Source organism: Cupressus sempervirens, chromosome 1 (assembly GCF_028749045.1).
Source record: "Cupressus sempervirens isolate cs-2001-9-10 chromosome 1, ASM2874904v1, whole genome shotgun sequence".
Lineage (NCBI taxonomy): Eukaryota > Viridiplantae > Streptophyta > Pinopsida > Cupressales > Cupressaceae > Cupressus > Cupressus sempervirens.
Genome location: NC_143118.1, coordinates 198,974,234 through 198,988,928, shown reverse-complemented (window position 1 = coordinate 198,988,928; position 14,695 = coordinate 198,974,234). Strand labels below are relative to the sequence as shown.

Sequence of the window (14,695 nt, the reverse complement as noted above, 5' to 3'; positions counted from 1 at the left end):
CAACGGGCGCTAGTTCTCCTAAGGTCGTGCAACACTTTATAAGTATTGTACGATGGTTTCTTATAGGGCATGTGATACTTTCTAGTATCGCACGACATTTCTCCTTAAGCTATGTGATACTTTCCAGTATCACACGATACTCCTATTGTAATGGGCACCCTTGGATGTCCCAAAAAACTAAACCAATTTGCTGAAAGGAATTTTGTCAAATAGTTTGCATTCAACCTCTTATTTCTCCGTTTAATGTTTTAAACCCCTTATAACTCCAGAAATCAAACGTTTATTTGTTTGTTGTGTTTTGTGCATGGAATTGGTATCATACAACATAAACAAGAAAGAAACTACAATAATATGCAAAGTGGAAATGAATTCCTACTAACAAAATGTTATTTTCAGAATTCATAAAACCAAATACATGGCAAATTTATCAACTCACAAATTACTTCAGCAGTATTGACATAATATTCCAGCCCATGCTTTCGAACTTGTTGCTATAGTGCTTTGTCCTTCAATCAGTCCACTACCTTCGTAATATCATTCCCTCAAAGCGGCATAAGCGTAAGAAAAGTAGTGAAGAAGATATGAGCAAAATACCAAATCTGCCTGTAGCTGGAAATGCAACTAAATTGCCTGATAATGAAGCCAATAACAAAGCATTCCAAAGGCCAAACCCCAAGGGAATGACGTCTAGAATGTTATAAGAGAGGATAGACGTCCTCAAATGCCAAGAACGGAGCTGCAACTCACACACCAATTTCTTATCATATTCAACCTCCCTAATGAAGCCACAAATGCTTTCTTTTATTCTATTTCCAAGGGTCTGCTCAACTCATATGGGCAATGTGGGATAAAAGATGTGTATTATATAAAACATATATTAAAATATCCCTTATGTCTCCCTTGGGTACACATCCCCATAAAATAAATATTAAAGTAACACTTTAATATTTTACAATTAAATTAGATGTTACTTTAATAAAACTTCAGGCATTAAAATGTATTAGCAATTGGACTCCAAATAATGCGAGTGATAGCTCATCGGAAAGCTCTCACTGAGGAGTATCAAATCCAATCACCAAAATTGACCTGCACTGTGTCTTACCAACTTACTAAAAATAGTAAGTATGCCTGAAACTGAGTAAATCAACTTCGTTTTGGCCCAAACTGGAAATGACTAGGCCAAAACACTCCAAGATCCCATTAAACCCTTCGTTAGCCCTCGGGACCATGTAGAACAAGGCTAACGCACACACACGTGGTCAATTGCTAAAATGGGGACATTACACCTATGGGCGTGCGATACTTTATAAGTATTGCCCAATGCTGGAACACTATCGCCCAAGAAATGCAAGAACGCTCCAACGAACATTTAGAAAAGTACAAAGAGAGTTATAAACTCCACACCGAGGAGTACTGGATCCACAAGTCAAAGCTTGGACACTCAAATGCAAAAACAAAAAGACGGAAACTGAATCTAACCATCTAAACATAGCAGTGAAGGAAATGAACTGAAAGCAACATCACAATGTACTGAAACAACAAAACTAAGTGTGTGGTTCCTCCCAACCATAATAGCATCATGAGACCTCGAAGGTCCTAGCCATCCCCGCGCATAACATCCTAAACTGCCAACTAGATAGTTGGAGCTGACTTATGAGGATGCCACTACTAAAGCGTAATAACATCATAAGAATAGAAAATCTAACATGCTAATCCAATAAGCAATAGATACTCTAAGCAAATAACATCATCTAATCATATGCTAAACATTATAATAAGGGAATGTATCGAATAAACTAACATCATCTAAACATGGTATCCAAGCATTTCAATGAAAACATAAATCACAAGAAAGCATACTTCGGAACTCGAAGTATCAAGTGAAAACAACTAGCAAAGGTCGCATTGGGACAATAGACTGTCTTTGTACACCGGTCCGCAGTAGTGGTAAAGGTAGCTATGCCTCCCAACCACGTGAAACCCATAGGTCCACTCCCACCATGTTGATGGAGATATTGATCCAACCACAACACACAAAAAACAAACATCCATGGTTAACACTCACGCTAGACAGTAATGATGATTTAAACCAAGATCATGAGACAATGCAAGTACTATAGGTCCTGGTTAGACAATCAATGGGTTACTATGTAGGGGCTGACATCATGGAGAGTTGCTTGGCATTGGAAAGCCCAAACTCAGATCATGCGGCTCAACTCCCCAATGGAAGGCTCTTGCATTGTGCCCTCAAACTTAATTGGGTGCTCACACATTTTATTATCTTATGTTCTATTGCCACCTAGTGTTTTATTTAGTTATCACTTGAAACTTTTGCACGCCAACCCTTGGGAAATAGTCACCGAATTGCGGAAATAGAAGCCCCCTCCATATGCTACCCTACCCTACTCGTACTCATCCAACGATGAGTTCCTCTAGGCATGCATATTCCTAACCCAACCCCAAATGATCATAACTCTCGAAAATACCACAAGAGATTAGGCCTTGCAAGTCACTTGACAAATGCACGTACACGTGCTTGTGTGTGGCGCACCACCATCACGAAGATCATATCACAAGGATTGGATGCGAACACAAGAAAAATAACACTCAACCAAAAATAGGCTTGGGAGGATGGATTCTACACGAATCCCAAAGAACAATAAAACCATAAATCATGAACTCACTCAATCGGCCTCAATTCGGAAGTGGATTCTACACGAATTCCAATGATACAACAAAACCACACACCATGAACTCACTCAACCGGCTTCAATTTGTATGGATTCTACATTAATCCTAACGTCCATGATAATAACAAGGGTTTGATCAAAACAATAACATCAGATATAAAATCACTCAATCGAACATAGAGTCAAGAGTAAGGATGCAACACGCATCCCAATGCAACATAAAAGTGCAACAGTGGCCTGACTGACATCCTATGGATAGTCTAAGTCCACGACCAACATCATGCCAAAAAAATTCGAGAAAACTGGGTGGCACACAAATTGAGGTAAAAATCTCAAAACTCAAAAACTTCAAAATTAAAACCCATTTGGTCTTAGGGCACAAAAGCCACAAATATCAAATAAAATTTGGGTTTGGAGTTTGTATGCAAAAACGACCAACATAATGGTGCAAAACCCCAAACCCTCATCCCAAAAATCAGGGAAATACTCATATTCGCTCAATTGGGTAGAGCTAGCATACAGAAACAGAGGGGAACACTAGTTCTCAGCCTCGTAACAAATGACTACCAAAAATAGAAGTAGAAACAGAGCTGAAACAATAAAACGGGAGAGCCCTACCTCGCAACCGAAAGGGAAAAATGGGAATCTGAACCATATTATAATAATCTTGTAGAAGTAGCCGAAATCATGACAATCCAAGGTCTCCCCAAGCTAGATCCAATGAGACCAATCTTGCGACAATCCCATGCCTGTAGCTCCCACAACGAACAAAACAGTAATTCCTCATGAAGTGGATTTCGGGTTTTACTCTCAAACTTTCTAATTCAAAAGTGAGAAGCGAAGAGTAAAATTCCTCTTTGGATACTTATTCACTTTTGGAGTGAATAATCAATTAGGGTAAATAACTAGGTAACCTAGTTAGACCCCAAATCAACCCAAATGAAACCAGGCTAATCCAAGTAATTGGAATTCATCTATGGCAAAGCTACCAGAAATTAAAATTAATTAAAATAAAACCCAAAAACCTTTAAACCAAAATCATAGAAAGCCTTAACAACTTCGCGATAATGCGAAAGTCTAAACGCACATACACGTTCACTGGTCTAATCACATAATGAAAATGAGTCCGGATTTATTAAATCACCAGAAGGTTTAATTTAAGATTTAATTAAGATACGTTGACTATACAGGGACGACATTGGTAAAATATGAACTAAATCACTATCTCCATGTGCCACTACCAGGGATATAAATCATGCATACTAAAACACATGATCAAGTGCAATTGCATATGATAACATAGCTAAAGCAATAAATGCATTAAATACCTAATTTAACCATTTATTCAATTATACTGAAATAATCCATTTACATCATGTTGCCCCACTTTTGTTTTCTAATCTATTGGCAAAAGTGAGTTCCATGTTTTAGATAAGGTCAATCCCTTTCCCAAAATGTTTGAGTCTAGGTCTAGATTCCTAAAGGCTAGGCGATCTCTATCGGATTTTCCCAATACGCCTTCTCTTTCTCCAAAACTGAGTGGGTGGTTGTTTTTATCTTGTAATTATCCAAATTGATAGAGATCAAATTTCACTCATTACAGATAGAGCCTGTTCACTATTTGTTCATGACATATTAATGGTTGAAGAAATAAGCATTGGCGGAAAATCTCATCTCGCCTTCTCCTTGGTGGGTTTCCAACCTATGAAGGCAAGTTTTCGCAAAGGTTCATTTGGAGGCATGATTTTCTTAAAAGATTTAGAGAAGGTACATTTTGAAGTAAATTGATGTTTGAGTCTAAGATGAGACTCCTAAACATGATTTGGATTCATTATCACTCAAATATTAAGCCTTGGCAGAAAACTTGAAATTGTGTTCTCCTTAGCGGCTTTCCAACTCATGAAGACGATTTTCCACAGAAGAGGTAAAGGTGAAAGACAAGATGTTAAGTGACACCCAAGCGGACCCATACACCTTAACTAAACATCCTTAACAGCTAGAAATACAATTGTCAAAGATTCAACCAATAAAGGAGCTTTGGTGGAGAAATGGAAATTGCCTTCTCGATGGGTTTCAAACCCATGTAGGCAATTTTCCGATTATACAAGAAAAATCAAGTAAACGAGTAGATTTGGCCCCCGTATTGGATTTAGTGTATGACTAAATGATATTAGAATGAATCGAGCCATTGTGGAAAGAAGATACATTCAAAATCTCGCTTAGTGGACTTTCATCAATGGAGTACTCCAATGGCAACTTTTTGAAACTTAAAAAGAAAACAGAAGAGTAAATAATGGATTCACAGAAAGTTACCATTATGCTCAACAAAATAGTGAAAAGACTTTTAAATGCCTATTAAGCCTTTGCATTTACTCTCTAATGAGTATTTCCTTAAAATTCACTCGTGTGGCGCGAATTTTGAAGTATAACGGATGAATCGAAATCCTTATATAAAATATTCAAGAAGTTAAAGGAGTTACCTTGTTTCCTTGATTTCTCACTCTATCAATATGCATAAGCTTTTTGAAAGCCAGTGATTGTTGTGTTTGTTGTCTTATTCACTTTTTTGATTTATAAGCTTTGGCCACCAAGTTCGCGGGTTTTGATGGTTTGACTGGAATCAAGTCTCAATTACAGAACTTCATAGACACATTGCTCCGTTTCTATGATATGGTAGATTTCCAAAAGAGGATACAATCTGAATGAATTCATCCTATCATCGAGAAGCTTTGGGGATGTGGTTTAGTGGAAGCCGTTGGTTTTCTGGTTGTAATCCAAGCCCCAGAACTCATTTATGAATGTATTCATCATTACAATTTGGAAACCAAGCAAATAGTTCTATAGGATGACATTGTGTTGATTTCAATTGATAGGCAGATGGTGGTAAATTGTCTTTGTGTTCTAGAGCGAGAGTTCTCTGACTTAATTGTTGGTGGGGCTGTCTCAAAATTCTCAGTGAAGAAGATGATTTGGAGGAAGGAGATTATGTGAACTTGGTTCAAGACGCTACGAAGTGACAAGAGAAAAGTCCCCAAAACTTTGTTCGGGACCAATCTCAAACTAGAGATAATTAATATTCTGGTTCTTCTACATAGATTGAGAGGTGAAGTAGAAGCCCTAAATTTTTTTGATCAATATTTCTTTTTGGTTCAAGTTATATGCTCCGATACACAGTATATTGATTAGGCTCTAGAGGTAAGTGAGATTCTTTCCAATGCCCTCCAGGCAGCCAAGTTTTACAATTAATTCTACATGTCTTCATTCTTGATTTACATGTTGGCTTCTTTGCAATTATGGCCTGATGTTCCAAGATTAGAAAAATTCCTTGATGATGTTAAATCCTATGAGTTTTATCCATGTCTCCAATTGTAGAATAGCTATGCAGATTATGTAAAGGTGAATGGCGCTTTTACCATGAGAATTTGCAAGGAACTATAAGGATGCCCAGAAAGTAGATTCTCTCTTGAAGCCATGGCTGCCATTAGTCAATTCGGCTGCTATTTTATTTAGTTCTCATCCTTTTCTTATTTACATCTTGTAGCTTTTGATGGTTTTCCCCCAAAGTTGCCAAGATATCTGAGCGATATAATAGTGTTAACCGAGATTATCTGACAAGCTTTGCAAGTGAACGTCCTAAGTGGAAGCCTGAAGAACAAGGGATATGAATTCCCTATGAAAGTAGGAGCTTTTTGTTGTGACACCCGTCCAGATGCCAAGAACATGATGAAGATGTTCAAAAAGAAGTAAAAGCTAGATATGTATGAAGTCTCGAGGCCTATGTTCGACCCCAATGGGTATGCTAGAGATGTCCTCCAAATTGGGAGTGTGATAAAGTATATCACCACAGAGTGTCAAATCTACTCGGTTAACAGAAATAGCAAAGAGTGAAGATTTCATCTCCCTCTTGAATATGGTCATCCAAATGAAGACTAAAGAAGTAGTGGAAGCAAAGATTCTACCAAAAGGAGATGAGCCCTTGTTTGAATGGCAACAAAGCTTGCAATTCAAAGCTGAAATGATTTCGGCGGTAGAGGAAGGATTTGTTGATTCAGTTTTGTACCACTACATAAAATATAGCGATTGAATACCTGATATGGAATATCAGACACTCAATCCCTCTCTTGAAAAGTAAATACTCATGAAGACATGAGAATAACTCCAATGTTCCTTACAATTGTGGATACTAACTCAGTTATATTAATGTGATTTGCTGGTTAATCACGTAGGTGGCCTTACGTTGTTCATTCAAGGATAACTTGGACTTTTGGTGTGATGGTGATGAATCTATCTTTGTAAAATAAATGAGTGCCAAATGATGTTGATGGTGACGATGATGGGGGTGTGTTTGCCAATGGTGTTTCTCCTTTTTCAACTTTCTTAGAATGAACTCCAATTACTAAACTACTTGCTACTCTACTCCTACTCCTATGAATGGAAAGATTAGCAAATGGATGGGGATCGAATCTGATGAAAACTTACCAGCGGCTCTACATCCATAGACGCAATGATTTGAAGGAAAAAGACTAGATTACCACGCAAGGCTTCCTAACAAGTTGCTAGGATGCTAGTGGCCTAGTTTATAGATTCCTATCAAACATCCACTAATATCACCATACAACTATCCATCTACTCTAACTTTCTTGAAATAAAATCTACTTTAACAACTTCAAAAGAATTTAACTTTAACTATTGGAAGTAGAAACCATGCAATAACACCAAATGTTCTTAATCACCATGCAAGTCACAACAATGATAAAGAGAAGCAATTTTGGTATAATCTATAGATGAGAGCAAATGGCCTTATATAGAGGCCAAAACTACAACCAACGGTAGAGATTAAGAGGCAAAATCAATGATCCAAATTAGATCCTAAAAACCCTAATTAGGGTTGCCACCCCATCGGCCAGTGAGAAGACGCCACCTCATCAATGGACCAATGAAAAAAAGGAAAAGTGGCAACCAATGAGAAGGCACCAAAATGGTAGCCAATCAGAATCAGACACCTATCCTACTCAAGAAGGAGAAATTTCCACTTGGGCTTATATCAGATGATATTCTAATATAATTTTACCCTTTCCTTTCATCTTCTTAGCCAAAGCAATGAACTTGGTTAGCCTGTTGTTGACTTCTTTCATGGGAAGGGCAAAGTGTGTGCTTCATCTTGAGCTCGGCTGAATTCATCGTGTTGCTCGCTGCTTGCAATGTCTTCTCATGATGGCAATTTTTCCCAACTCATCCAATCTTAATCTAAATTTTGTCTCATTGACGTTCTTGTCTTGTCCACTTGAATCATCCCTTTGGTCTCTAGCCTCACTTATGCTCTCCCTTGACGGTGCTGCATTCCGTCTCTTTGTTGGAAGCTCCTAATGTTCTTTACTTTTCTCAACCTCCAAGCTTCTCTTCTTGATCTTAACTACTCTTGGTTACTGGCTACTGCCGCCACCTTTTTGTCTGACTGACTCCATTGGACCTTCCTCTAGTTTCATTTTCTCATAAGTAAGGTGTACCTTTCGACTTTGTAATTGCCTTAACTTCTCATTGTACCACGACTCGATGTGTAGATCAACTATTCTTGTAATTGCCTCTAAGGAAGGATCTTGACGATCATTCCAATCCATTGGACTCAACTCCATCCATCCACTATATCATAATCTTTTCTTAGCACATTTTCATCATCTTCTAGTTGATCGGGAATATCAAGGCTTCTCCATCTAATTGCCCTCATCATGCCCAAGAACAAAGAATACAATCCGCCTTTAAAAGCAATCTTCACCTCTAAAATTAAATAAATTTTTACTTTAAATCTGCCTTTACCAATAACTGGGCCCTCTTCAAGTTCGAATTAGATCTCGAAAATTTCAATCCTCCTTGCAAATAATGATGCCCTAGCAAAAATCAGAATTTAGACTTCCTTGAAATTGCCCACACTTGCCAAAAATCAGACCTTAAATCACATTGTCCTCTTCACCAATTGAAATCGCCTAAATCTAGAAGGAGAAATCGTAGCCAAAGATGGAGAAATCAGACTTCAAAAAAATTCCCCAAGCTAGAAAAAATCAGATTTGCTCCAAAAAATCACCCTAGGGCCGAAATTCGCTCAAACAAGAATGAAAAAAAATGCCGCCAAAGAAAAAGGGAAAAATCTGCTCCAAGAAAAATTGCCCAAGTTTGAAATTCGCCTCTAGAAGAAAATCACACATCCAAGGAGGAGGAAAAAGGAATGAGAAAATAAGAGGAGGGGAAGCCCCTCTTATACCACACTTTTTGCTTCTCCAAGTGGACCGACCTGCCTAAAGGGAAAACAAAATTAAATTAGTTCCTTAAGTAATCACCCAGATTTAAATGCAACATTAAATTACTTAGCCTATAGTGAAATTAGCCCATTTAATTGCCAATTTTGATCAAAAATTGCAAAATAGAAACAAGGTAAGCCTAAGAGATGTCAAAATTTTCATTTAATAACATTTCGGCAATTAAAATATCATTAAAATCGAATTTAGCAAGCCAAAAAATCAATTTTCAATTCCAAATTACCAATTTTTCTAAAATCCTCTGGGCTAAATTTCAGCCAAATTAACGAAATTTTGCAATTTAATCTAATTTTAATTTTGCAAATACAATTTCGATTTTTTAACTAAACAAATCCTTTTCCTTGCACTCGAAATTCAAACTCCAATTTTAATTTCACTATCAAAAATTTTCTTTTCACCAAAAAAAATTCAAGATTTTTCAAAACAACTAAATCTAACAAATTTCACTTTGAAAATGTTTAAGCTTATACAATTATTTCAAATTTTCAAAAAGTCCATCTAAGTGCAAAAAGCTGCAATTTTATCCTACCAAGTATTCGTTTTAACCATCGAAAAATGTTGTTTTTGAATTTTGTTTGGTCTAAGGATAAAATTACATGTTCCAAAAAATCAAGTTTCGCACCGGGTGAAAAATAAACCAAATCAAATCCCCTCCTAGTCTGAAGGTGTCCAAGATGCAAAATCGTCAAATCGAAAACCTCTGGACCATTCCAAATTCGCTAAAGGAACTGAAAAATTCCAAAAATCTGCGAAAATTGCCAAGGCTTGCCTGAAAAGGAGGACCCCAAAAATTTTGGGGTGATGGTGTGAAAACCTCATAATAGGATTAAAAGAAACAGTGAGCAAAGTTAAGGAGGAACAAGACAAGAACTATGAGTTACTAAAAGGCCTACACACTGACTCCCAAACCAGTGGACAAGGGAAAGGAGTAGTAGGAGTTGCTGTCATGCAAAAGAATTTCTCTAGTTATTTGGACAATCTAACAAAGAAATCTGCTAATCATCAGAATAGAATGTCGGATCTCCAATGACTCAATGGGTGTATACATGTGGCAATAGAGGGAACACAAGAGCGGTTGAATGCAATTAAAGACTTAGCCAAAGAACACTCCAAGTGGCTCTTGAGATACACCAATGTTCATGTTCACAGACATGAAGATCTTATTCCGATCATTGTTGCTGCCAAGGCCTATAAGGCAAAGTCAGAAAAGGGAAAGAAGGCAAAGTGATCTTTTTTCTGCCCTTTTGTATTTTGATGTGAAATTGTAATCGAAAATTGGCTTCTGGCCACTTGTCACTTTTGAGGAGATGAACTGGTTTAGTTCCATCTTGTAACGGTCATCTTGAAATCTTATATGTACCCAATCGAAAGATTAATGAAAAGGTTAGCTAATTTTTGGAGCGAAATACTTCAAGTTGCAGAGACAAATTGAATCTGTTTTGTGTCAATTATTTACTATCCCGTTGCATGTTTTAGTTTAATTGTCTCTTGAAGTTGGATTAAATTGGTGAATGAACAGAGCTTTGTTCCCCTATTTTAATGCAATAAACTGAAGATAATCATAGTATTGTCTGAAGTAAAAAGAGGCCTTTTCAGTCTTTTCTTAAATTAGTTTCTTTCCGTTTAGAAGTTAAAATCATTTTCAAGCATCTTGGCCTTTCTAATATGATTCATTATTGCATTACTAAGTTTGTAGATTCATAGGATATATGGATTCACAGATTTGGTTAGTTTCCCAACCCAAATTCTTGCCTGAGTTAGTTCCTGTCTAGGCCTGACTTGGTCTTCTTCTCTTGTTCTCTGGTCAAGAACAAATCCCATCTTAAAACTAAGAACAAACAAATTCATTGCAAGTCACAACCATAAGGGAGTTGTACCTTTAAATTCAGAGGGAAATTAGTCATTTAACTACAATTTCCCAACTATTGTAATCAATAATTTTTCAGAAATATTAGGCATTCAAAGAGTTAATTGAAGTGAACAATTTCTTTACCAACACATCACTCATGCTCGCATAAAGCATAATGAGAGAAGAATGAAGTAAATAACCATAGTATTAAATCCACATATAATGAAATTAGAGATATGTCCAAATACCAGATAACCAGACATCATCATAAAATGTACTATCATCTCAAAATGACATCATCATGTATATATGATCAACTGAGCAACATAGTAATCTAACTTCTATGATATAATATCCGACCCTCAGGTCATCTCAACATGTAATAATAACATGAGTAATAAGTATCTCTCGGATCAAAATATAACAAGGTAAATATCCATAGCACATAACCAATGAATCCAACAAGGACAATTCATTTCTAATTATCTAAGCATTTAATAATGGTTTTTTAAACATGAAAAGGTACTTAAAAAACATAAGAGAACACAGTCATAAACATGACTAACCACTGCTAGAAGAACCTAGTCCAATGTAGCGGGTAATAGTGCACAATGCAATCTCTGCACACATCTCAGGGTAATCACAAAACAACATCATGATACCACATGGATCCTGATAACCACTGGCACAAACCTCAGTCAAACCATCTAACACATCATAATCTCATAAATCAGCCATAAGCATAATCCAAGCAACTGATACAGTAACATATATCCAATCACCTCAAGGGTGTAGACCACTCATGATCACTTCACACAGAAAGATCAACAAGGTTGCATCTATCGGGATGACTTACAGAAATTAAATGGGAGAGACACGGCATGCAACAACTTCCTTTCAGATATGATTTCCCCTCAAATATGTTAATGTTTTAAGGATCGTTTCTGCAAATGTAATAACACTTCCATGATATTGGTGTATTCCAAATGCAAATATAAATCTCATATAAATATGAGAGGAGACATGTCTCTATGGTTTAATCATCAATTAATTTAATAATAATATATTAACAAAAGTAATAATATGTATACATATTATTCAACATGAATAGGCATATATAAGAAATCATGATTTACCAATAAAAATAATGTATCTCAGATCGAATCAATCTGACTCAGGCTACAACCTTAACACTTTGCCATAGCTAGAGAGGATTTGTAGAACACATTATGCTCTCAAGCATTTAAGGATATCAACATATATCCATCAACTTGGATGTTATCTTTTAATATCATCCGAAGTATGCTTCAACAAGAAATATTAATCATATAATATTCATCATACTTGTATTCTTTTGGTATGTGCACCAACATCAAAAATAATACTTGATGCCTGCCAAAAGAATATATTATATCCTAGAAGGATATGAGTTGTTTGATTTTCGACACTTCAGGACAACTTAATGTAATCTATTAGATAACAAGAAATCACAATGTCATGGTCTGTATCATGATCTCCAACACTCTGGGACAACAATTGAAGCCTAATCATGATTCGTTCATTATCATGACTACCAAGACTTTGGGACAACAACTTAATGTAGTCTGTCATGATAACAAGTCAAGCTATTGATAAGATCGTCACCTTACAATAGAAATCCTCTGAAAATAGATCAATGAAAGATCGTCACCTTTCATGAAATAATCCACATATGCAAAATAGTAACCACCATGAACCAAGTCAGAGGGTGGAACAAGGACTTTCACCTCAACTTCTCTCTCACAGAGAAGAGTGCATTACAAGGAATTTCACTTGGAACTTCTCCCTTATAGGGAAGATATCATTACAAAGGATTGCACCTCAAAATTCTCCCTCTGAACAATGATCCTGGGAAGCCAGGTCCAGTGATAAGTCAATATTTCCTCATGATGCACACAAGAATAGGCCCATCAAAGTCATGTAGTCACACACATGCATTTCTAGACTCCTTCTGAGTATCAATCTTCTAAGCTCCTGTGTTGCCTTTGAAGAAGTGTCATACTCCCTCTTAATGTAGAAGGGTACTCAAATCTCAATCATCAAAGAGTGGGCAAAGGTGTTCCTCTTTTAGCAAGGGTAATGGGTGCTTGCACATCCATTTTTGCTTTCACAGCTTCCTATTGTTGTCTAGCTAGTAGTGTCTAAGAATGCGCCATAAATGCATATGCATGACCAAAACTATCTTCAGGATCCTGATCTTCATAGAAGACATACCCAATGTTAGAGTCACCTGTTGCATCATCATCATTATACGAAACAACAATATCTTCTTCCTGATAGTCATTTGGTAAAGATCCATATTGTTCATTCACAAAGTATCCCGTAGCTTAATTGCTTGGTGGAGCTTCGAGTTCAAGCCTCTTCGAAGGGGGGGGGAAGCTTTACTTGATTCTGAGCTGTGTAGTTATGTGTAGCATTAGGAAATGACCTTCGTGGAATATCCTTGTATGGAGTTTTGAATGAATTTTGAGATATTTGCTTTTTCAAAGAAAGCACATCATTTGCCAATTTTTGCATCATAGAATCTATACTTCTAGAGGTGGAAACACCATTGGAATTTTGTTTAGAGTGATCTTGCTATATGATACTAGCCATGATAAGATCATCCTCAATCTCTATTGCCAAAGTTTTAGCCGTAGCCAAATCTGAAGTAGCTCTTCTCGGCAAGAAGCTAACTTCTAGAAGTTGAGTTTTGATGAATGTAATGTCCCCTTTTTGGGACATTAGCAATATTAAAGGACACATTTATATGATATTAAAATTGACTAGGAAAATGTGGAATCTTATTATAAAAGGTCAATTTAATATTCAAATTTGGCTAAAGATGACAAGGAGAGATAAGACGAAAACCCAAGAGAGGAGTCGAAAAGTCATAGCTATGAGAATAAAAGGAGGGACTCTTTCATTTGGTAGGCTTGATTTATTATTCAGATTCTAGTTTCTCTCTTGCGAGAGTATTCAGAAAGCTTCATCTTTCAGCCAATCTGAGGACATAGCCCCTCGTGTCGGCAGGCAGTGGACGCAAACCCATCATCTGTGGAGACGTCACTTTAGATGTCTCGTATGCGCTTACAGGTTCTTCTCTGAGTGTTCCAGTTTGATTGTAAATTCTGTGTTTAAGATTGGATTCTGAATGTTGGTTATTGTATTGTTATTGTATAATGCAATAACATGTTTTAGGGAGTTTTATGAAAATTTACTGAGTTTTTATACTGCTGATTTGTAACAAAACTTCATATGTTTTAAGTCCTGAATATTATATTCAAGAAGAAGCTGGATAAATATCTATTGGGGTTATTTCCTATGGTTTACATGGTTGGTTTATTATAATACAATTTCATATGTTTATGATCTAAATGTTATTTTGAGAACGAAATTGGGTCAATATCTTGTTTGGGATATTTCAATGAAGAAGCATTTTAAATCTTTAGTAGTAGGTTGTGAGGAGGTAGTAATTTGATTGGCTAATTTATTGAATTTAGCAACAAGTTCCCGCATGCCTTCTTGTGCTCCTTTCTTCATTTGGGTAAGTTGTCAAGAAAAGCATGCTCATCCTCAATAGGCTAAAAACTTTCCGTAAACTTAGTCTATAGAGTATCCCAAACACTGATTGGACCTGTAGCTAAGTTTTAGAAACAATTTGCTCTAATTCCCTATAAAGTCTCAATAAAGAGCCTTACGGAAGCATCTTGATGTTCCACACCAAGCACACCACATGCTACATAGAACGCCTTGATATGCTCATTTGGGTGTTACTTACCATCTCCATAGAACTTGGGAAAGTTCTTATGCGAACGCTATGGTAA

The 14,695-nt window shown here is 36.6% G+C and overlaps 1 protein-coding gene across 7 annotated transcripts in view; it reads left to right on the top strand.

The window, feature by feature from the left end:
* LOC149576807 (calcineurin B-like protein 7) overlaps nt 1–14,695 on the top strand; it is a 257,938-nt gene that overhangs the window by 180,177 nt on the left and 63,066 nt on the right. The window lies entirely within an intron of this gene.